Source organism: Cnephaeus nilssonii (genome assembly GCF_951640355.1).
Source record: "Cnephaeus nilssonii genome assembly, chromosome: 3".
Lineage (NCBI taxonomy): Eukaryota > Metazoa > Chordata > Mammalia > Chiroptera > Vespertilionidae > Cnephaeus > Cnephaeus nilssonii.
The window spans coordinates 51,183,208-51,191,981 of NC_137074.1; the positions used below are offsets into that span (position 1 = coordinate 51,183,208).

An 8,774-nucleotide genomic window follows, 5' to 3' on the forward strand; every position below is an offset into this window, starting at 1 on the left:
CTCCTTACCCTAAATCTGAAATAACAGGAACAAGGATGGTTTCAGAAAGGGTGCCTGGACTGGCAATAGTAGGGCAATATCTTCATCATGTAACTTGGGGAGAAGACTCCATCCTGCCCTCTTTGTCATGTGAGGGTTGAGGGCACTGTGAACTACTATCTAGCAAATTTAATCATTAGTTACAATACTATCATTACAAATGGAAATGTTATGATCCAAGGCTTCTATATTAAAGCTAACCATGCAGGGATAGTGATTTCTCCTCCTTCCACCTTCAGAGGGGACATACCACTCTGGTCCTTCTTTACTGGCCATTACTTCTGGTGGCACTGATGAGAAAGGCTCACTTGCAAAGCTCATGATCTCACTACTCATGACTTCCTACTCATGCCTTTGCATTTCTGTCTGGGCCTTATTCAGGTGGCAAACATTCCTAGTCAGCAGCCCATGAAAGGAGGGACCTCATGGCTTCATGGCAAGCAAGGGTCATGGTGAGAAAATTTCAGGAGGCGTGAGCCACATGATGACCTCTGGAGTTTGTAGACATCTGACTTGTCTATTGTTCCTCTCCCACTCCTACAGTTTTTTGTCATGGCCTCTGTTTTGAGCTGTATCATGTCTCTCAAAAAGATAGGTTCCAGTCCTAACCCCAGGTACCCATGGATGTGACCTTATCTGGAAATTGAGTCTTTGCCGATGTAACCAAGTAAAGGTGAGGTCATACTGAATTACAGTGGGCCATAATGCAATGATAGATATCCGTATCAGAAGATACAATTTTGGACACATGCAAAGAAGGCACGGGGGGAACACCATGTGAGGATGGAGGCAGAGATTACAGTGATATGTCTACAAGTCAAGGATTGCAGACAACCACCAGAAGCTAAGAAGAGACAAGGAAGCATGCTTCTTTCTTCCAGCTTCCAGAATTGTGAGAGAAAAAAATTCTGTTGTTTTAAGCTATGCTGGTTATGGTAATTTGTTATGGCAGCCCTAGGAAACCAAAACAGCCTCCCCTGAGAGGGGCAACATCTTACTCTGAGACCCTCAGCGAGTCAGGCTGGGATGTGGGTGTCTGGGCTCTGGTTCTGTTCATGGCACATCCCTGCTCAGATGCCTACAGTGACTCATCACAGTTCTAGAGTCACCTCCTCCTGCTATTCAAGGCCCTTGGGAGTTAGGCCCCAACCTGACTCCAACACAAATAACTTAGGTTTTGGAGATCTTGGGCAAGTTTCGTAACTCTCCCAAACTCAGTCCATTTCCTCTGTAAAATGAAGAGAATATCATGGACCTTGCAACACTCTTATGAGGATGAAACATCCTGCTGTATCCATAGCACTTAGCACAGTGTCGGACACATAGCAGGTGCTCAACATGCTTGAGTTCCCTGCTTTTGCCATAATCATAAACGTTCAGCACTAGCCATCATCTTTGTGAGCCACTTTCTCCTAGTCTTCTTTCTTCTGTCACTGTCCATAGCAACCTGCTCCTCCTTCAATGAAGCATGAAGCCCATCCCCTCCTTGATGAGACCTTCATCTCTTCACTGTTTGACTAGAAGTTATTTTTCCCTTTAAACTCCCCAGAGTGACCTGTGATAACTCACACTTCATTATTGCACCTATGTTTCATCCCCTGCAGCATACCCAACATATCTCCTCGAGTCCACTCTGAATCAGTGAGTATCCTATATAGTAAAAGGCTAATATGCAATAGACTGAATGGCGGAACAACTAGAACAACCGAACAACCAGTTGCTATGACGTGTGCTGACCACCAGGGTGTGTGCGTGGAAATGGTGGGCGTTGGCTGTGGTGGGATGGTGGAGCAGGTGAGGGGGGCCACCAGACCAAGGTGGGGTGTCGGTTGCTGTCATTGGGGTGAGCCTCTGGTGGTTACTGAAAATTATTTGCTCCCATGCCACGGTCATGCCCGGTACTTGCACCTGCTGCCAGCACCAGCCCCACTTTCACCCGCAGCCGGCTCTGGAGCCGCTGCTTGCACCTGCTGCCGGTGCCTAGCACTGGTCCCAATCACTCGGTGCCATCAGTGGGTGCGAGCGGCGGCTGCTGGCCCCGATTGCCCCTGAGGGCTTCTCCACCTCCCCCTGCTCCTGAGGGGTGATCGGGGCAGCAGCCGCTGCTTGCATCCGCTGATGGCACTGGCCCCACTTGCACCTGCTGCTGTCGCTGGCCCCAATCACTCCATGCCGTCAGCGGGTGCAAGCTGGGTCAACGCTGTCAGTGCGTGGGAGCAGGAGTGGCAGGAGCGGGGCTGCCAGCAGACAGGGGACTGGGGGCCACAGTGGGAGGGGCCGGGCGGGGGCGTGGAGGATGGGCTGACATTAGCCCCTGTGCTACCACAGCCTCACGGCCCACAGTTTTTTTCAAGGTGCACGAATTTGTGCACTGGGCCCCTAGTTTATAACCACCTTAAGGGTGAGACCATGTGCATAACCCCAGCGCCCAGTGGGGAGAGGCCAGTATAGTAAAAATTTGTGATTGAGAAGCTCATTTTCATAGCCTGCCTAAATGATGTGCCAGGCCCACATGCCCTGGAGAATTCAAAAACAAAAGACAAACTAAAACATAGGTTGCATAATATCCTTTCTACTCTCATGTTGAAAATCTCCAAGTACTTACCATGCACCTGTAATTTCGTTGGTACTTCTTTATACGATTTCCTGAAAAATGAGAACTGCTACAACTCTTACTGTTGTTGTTTTTTTTAATCCAAAATGTGTTTATTGGGATGGTTTCTCACTCATCTTGATTCGAGGTGCTTTTAGTGCTGCTTCCCTCTGAAGGAGCACCCTTCTGTCAGCCTTGCTTTTCCTCCTGTTGGCTGACAGAGAACAGTGGAGCAACCAACACACAAAACTACCGTTTGTGCGTGGCTGAAGCCGGTGGTGATTAATAGCATCCTGGGCATTTTACATCCATGAAGTAGGAATTGGGGCTCTGCACCAGGCGCTTCTTCTTGTGTTTCCTCTTCTCCTCTTCTGTAGAGGGGTGGAGGAGATCCTTAGTGAGAGGCATATTGTCGTGGGGAGGTCTTCACCGCCGGAAAGGACTCTTACTGTTTTTGAAGTGAAAACCCCAGAGAGGTCAAGGGTCACTGGGCAGAGCAGAGGAACCCAATGGGCCACCAGACTCTCTTGAATCTGAGCATGATCTTGACCACTAGGGGGACCAAAGTCTGAGCATGACCATGACAGCCATGCTAGACTCTAACCCAAGCATGTCAAACTCAAAGGCTAACACAGGCCAAATAAACAAGGTTTAAGTTTATGTGGGCTGCAAAAAAACAAAAGCTTCACCAAACAGGTCAGTACAAAACAAATGATGTGGAAACCGGCTGCTAAAATATTCGCTGCTAGTATTAGTGAAGAGAAATGGTGCGCCTGCACATAAGGCGTGGAAGGGAAATGAATGTAACACGATTATAGTAATCAGTCATTAGCGAACGTTGTAGTTCGTTATTAATAACTATAGGCCCAGTGCATGAAAATTCATGCACTGTAGGGAGGGGGGCCCTCAGCCAAGCCTGCCCCCTCTCACAGTCTGGGAGCCCTCAGGGGCATGAGGAGAACCGGCAATCAGGGGAAGGCAACACCCCCATCACATCTCTGCTGCTGCCACTGCCGGCAGCGCAAGTCTCGGCCAACCCTGGTTACCTGAGCCTCAGGCAGCCCTGGGAGGCTGGGTAGCCACCATCTGAGTCTTGCCTGCACCTCGGGCTGGCCTTGGGTGACTGGGGGACTGATGGGACTGGGGGACTCTGGAGGCAGGCGCGCGGAGTGGCCAGACCCACCTGGGGGCAGGCCCAACCATGCCGCACACCTGCCGCCCCGGCGGGGCTGAGGGGACTGGGCACTACCATCTTGTGGCTGTGGGTGCCGCCATCTTTGAGGGCGTGGCAGTCAATTAGCGTATTCCCTCCTTATTGGCTGTGGGTGCTGCTATCTTTGTGAGGGCATGATGGTCAATTAGCATATTCCCTCTTTATTAGATAGGATTATGTATAACAGGATATTGCAAAAATTAAGTTACAAAATGTTTATTAAAACATTTCTTACATACTGTTATATTGGCTGGGCCACAAAAATATTCATTGTGGGTTGCATGCAGCCTGCGAGTTTGACATGCTTGCTCTAACCTCTTCGGTGGCAGTGAGAGCCAGCAACAAGGGGACTTTTGATTAAGGGCCCAGAGAGTGACAGCTCAGTCAGGTCACAGGGAGAAGGATGTTTGGTTAATGAGAGCTGTTCTGGTCCAGTCCACCCAATGAACTCATAAGCCCCCGAAACATAGCCCTTCATAGAAGGGGAGAGAGTGTAGAATGTTTGTTCTTCATATTTATGTGTTTAAAAGCCTCTGGCTTTATGTTTAGCTGAAGAAAAGTGCCCTGAATTTAGATTCAGGCTACATGGGTCCTACTCTTATTATGACACTGCCCCTCAGGGCCTCAGTTTCCTCATCTGTAAAACCTGAGGGGAGGGGTTGTTTGAAGAGATAGGCTCTCTGGAAGGCCTCCTTCAGTTCTGACATTCTGTGTTTATGATAGTCTGATTGCTGTGAAAATAAACACATGGCTATTGTTCATCCCACAAACAGTTATGGTACACTGACTAGGGAGGCATTGGTGCTAGCAACTGAAGGGGCAGAAGGGTGAATTAAATACAGGTACTTTCCTAAAGGAGCTCACAGTTTTAGTGAGGGAGGCAGGCAGTTAAAGATAATATCAGTGAGACAAGAGCAGAAGTACAGATACCCACAGGGGAGGGTGGAGAAGAAGTTAGGGAGGCCAGGCACTTTTCTGGAGAAGTTGGTACCTGAGGTGGCTCTTTAAAGATGAGTAGGGTTCAGCCTGGAAAAGTGGCGGAAGAAGGTCATTCCAGTTAGACAGAACCTCATGAGAACGGCTGGAAGACAAGAAACAAGTCTCATGAGCATGGTCAGAAGCACAGGCCGTTCTTCCTCACTGGAGCAGAAATCACAAGGCCGGGAGAAGTGGTGAATGAGGCTGGAGAGGTAGGCAGGTGCCAGACCTGAAAATTCTCATGTGTTATAATGAGAAGTTGAGCCCATAACCTGTGATTGGTGGGAAGCCACTGAATGGTCATAATAGAAAGAGGTATACTGTCAAATGTGTGGTTTGAAGGATCGATTTGAGGGGACGGGTATAAAGAGAGACTTTTGAGCCTGGGGCAGAGAGGTGAGAATGGGTGTGGATGTGGTTAAGTGAGGGGGTTAGCTGGGCTTGGCTCACAGTTAACATTACTCTACTGCCTCAGTTTTCTTAAGGAAGCACCAAGTCCCTTGCTTGGCTCTGATGGGGAGTGGGAAGCTCTGGAAAAGTGGTGAGGATTCAGGGCACTCACTGAGGGGAGTGGAAGAGGAAAGGGAGTCAGGATAAGAGGAAAATGGCTGCTGTAACAAATTAACATAAACTTGGCTTAAATCAACACAGAGTTACAATTCTGCAGGTTAGCAGTCCAACATGGGTCTCGCTGGGCTAGAATTAAGGTGTCATAGGGTATCCTTTCTGAAAGTTCTAGGGGAGAATTAGTCCTTGCCTTGCCCAGCATCTAGAGGCTGCCTGCATTCCTTGGCTTGTTGCCCCCTTCCTCCATCTTCAAAACCAGCGAGGGAGGGTGGAGACCTTCTCCTATTGCATCACTCTGACACTTTCCTCCTCCTTTCAATAAAAAAAAATTCACAATGAGATGCATAAATAAAATTAATCATTTAAAGTGAACAATTGATATTTAGTATATTCACAATGTTGTGCAATCACTACATCTAGCTCCAAAACGTTTTCATCACTCCGAAAGGAAAACCATATTCATTAAGTAGTTTCCCCCCATTCTTCCCTCCCTTCAGCCCCTGGCAACCACGAATCTTGGTTCTGTCATTATGGATTCACCTACTGTGGATAGTTCACATAGATAGCCTACTACAATAGTACATGACCTTTGTGTCTGGCTTCTTTCATTTCACTTGATGCTTTTGAGGTTTGCACTTCCACTTTGAAGGAAACTGGTGATTTCATTGGCCCATCTGGATAATTGGGGGTACTCTCACTATTTTAACGTCAGCTAGTTAGCAACCTTAACTTCATCTACTGCCGGGGTTCTCGTTCCAGCATTAAGAAGGGTTCAGCAATCTGGAGAAAGGCTGTGCATAGATTAAGTAGGAGTCCAGAGACGAAAGATAATTTTGAAAGGCATTGGGGGTCAGAGGAGCTTTAGCTAAAGGAGCTAAGTTCTTCTCGTCTCAGGACCCCTTGCTTTTTATTAACACAATTTGTCCTAAGGCAAGGTGGAGATAATACACTTCAAAGGGTAGGGTTTCGTCTACAGAGTCCATTGTCAGAATGGGGAATAGCCTATGGCTGTTCAGGTGTTTGGGCAGTAGGAGGCAATAACATGTACATTAAGATGCCCTGGCAGCAAACAATCAATTTAACGCATCCCTTTCAGGTTTGAGGAAATAGCCATTCCCAACAGGTGATAACATATGTGACTCAGCCCTTGTTGAGTCCCCAAGTCCCATCAACCTTTTGATGAAACTCTTGCAATTATGACATGCTGGAATTGGCTTCCAGCAATCTACAATCTTCCTTCCCCTTCCCCCATACTCACAGGTTCTGGGGATTAGGACAGATACATTTTTTTTTTTTTTTGCGGAGGGGGGGGTGCTATTATTCTGCTTACCATAGGAGAGGTCACAATGTGTCAAGGGTAGACTATCTGAGCGATTCTACTCAGTGTCCAGCTCCAGAAGCAGAGTATATGGACTATGGTATTGGTCCAGATTGGGGCTTTGCTGGGTGGATATGGTATACAGAAACTGGACCTGGTGCTCATCTGGAAGGTCTTGGATGGGGAGGAGCAGAAGGCAAGAGGTTGGGAAGGAGTTGATACTAGGAGAAATAAAGTGAGTTATGGCAGGTCTCCCCAAACTTTAGTATGTGTTCAGTCACAGGAGGAGTTTAAGCAGAGATTTTGATTTATGGGTGGGATCCAGGAATTGTGCCAGCAAAATCTGATGCAGCTAGTGGGGGTGAGTCCACTCTGTGTGGAATGTTGATGTAGATCCTGGAGGTCTTGAGGTTGAAGAACTCATGTGATAGGAGTCAGGAATTAAGAGGGCTGGCAGAGTAAAAGGCTAGGATTACACAGTGGGATTTTTGAAGCTGGAGCTCAGTTTTGAACTGGTTAACCTTATTCCCACCTTGAGGCCTTCATATTAGCTATGCCGCTTGCCTAGCACAATGCTGTCTATATATAGTTGTAAATGTTCTAGTTCCCACATTAAAGAGGTACAAGGAAACAAACAAAATTAATTTTAATAACATATTCTCTTTAACTTAACATAACCAAAATATTATTCAATATACAATTACTATGAAATTGTTGAGCCATTTTTACATCATTTTTGTCTTACTAACTCCTCAAAATTCAGTGTGTATTTCATACTTGTTTCACATCTCAGTTTGGATCAACTGCATTTCAAGTGCTCATTACTCTCATGTGGCTATCATATTTGCCAGCGCAGGATGGAATGTCATCATCCCTCCCCCCATCTTTGCATGGCTGGCTCCATCTCGTTCAGGTTTCTACCCAGAGATGTCTTTCATGGACACGCTGTCTAAACCAGCCACCTTCCATTCCTAACACTGCTTTCTTTTCTTCAGAGACTTATTGCTACCTGATGTCTTATTAGTTATTTGTTTGCTTATTATCTGCCTCCCCATAGGCTATAAATCCCATTAGGGCAAATCCCTGTCTGTCTTCTTTAGTGCAATATCCCCAGCAACTACGTCACACCCTCAATAGACTCTCAACAAATATTTGTTGAATGACTTTGAAGATTCCAGATTCATCATTTGTTGTCTCTGAAGCCAATGTTCATTCAGTAGGATGTCAGGCAAGGGCGCCACAGGGAGGAGCATTATGCAAGATATGAGGTGGGAGGAAGCCAGCTTGAAAGCTTTCTGTGAGCTAAAAGGCAGACTCTCAGATGTCAAGGTAGAAGCCGAGCTGCTTTCCAGCTGTGACTTGGCTGTGTGTTGATTCAACCACTGGCTTGTCCGGTTCTATGAGAAACCATCTCACCAAGTGGTACTTCTGCCTGGCAACCAGTAGATGGGGCAGTGTCATAACAAAAAAAAAAAAACCCAACCAAACAAAAAAAAGTACAGTCTGCCCTACAGTGGGATGTCTGACCGCTTCCACAACTGACTTTGCTGAAGTTCTGTTTTGGAAATGCCCTATGTCTCAGATCTGTGGTGTGGGCTCATAAACGGTGCCACCAACTTTCCCAACAAGATAAAGCCTCAGTTGTGACTTGTGCTTTCTGAAGGGTGGCCAGCTTCTCCAAAGGGTGAGGTGGGCCCCAGAGGCTGGCCCAGGCTCCTAGGAGACAGCTCGGTCCTCCTCCTGGGTCTTTGAGCACAGGCACAGAGCATGACTCACACACAGGAGTGTTCCCATTTGTCTCGAACCTTTCTGTCCTCCCAAGGTTGAAAATAAGCCGATTAAGAAGGTAGTCCAGCCCTGACTGGTGTGGCTCATTGCTTGGGCGTTGTCCCATGCACCGAAAGGTTGCCAGTTTGATTCCTGGTCAGGTCTCATGCCCATGTTGTGGGCCCAGTCCCCGGGCGGGGGGGGGGGGGGGGGGGCAGGGGGGGGGAGGGCGTGGGTGTAGGAGGCAGCTGATTGATGTTTTGCCCTCTCCCTCTTCTTCCTCTCTCTCTAAAAATCAA

General features: G+C 47.5%; 1 pseudogene across 1 annotated transcript; it reads right to left on the reverse strand.

The window, feature by feature from the left end:
* Window positions 1-2,740: 2,740 nt before the first annotated feature.
* Window positions 2,741-3,059, reverse strand: LOC307097080 (small ribosomal subunit protein eS27-like; annotated as a pseudogene). The gene has a single exon. The product of its transcript is annotated as a small ribosomal subunit protein eS27-like (transcript).
* Window positions 3,060-8,774: the final 5,715 nt, after the last annotated feature.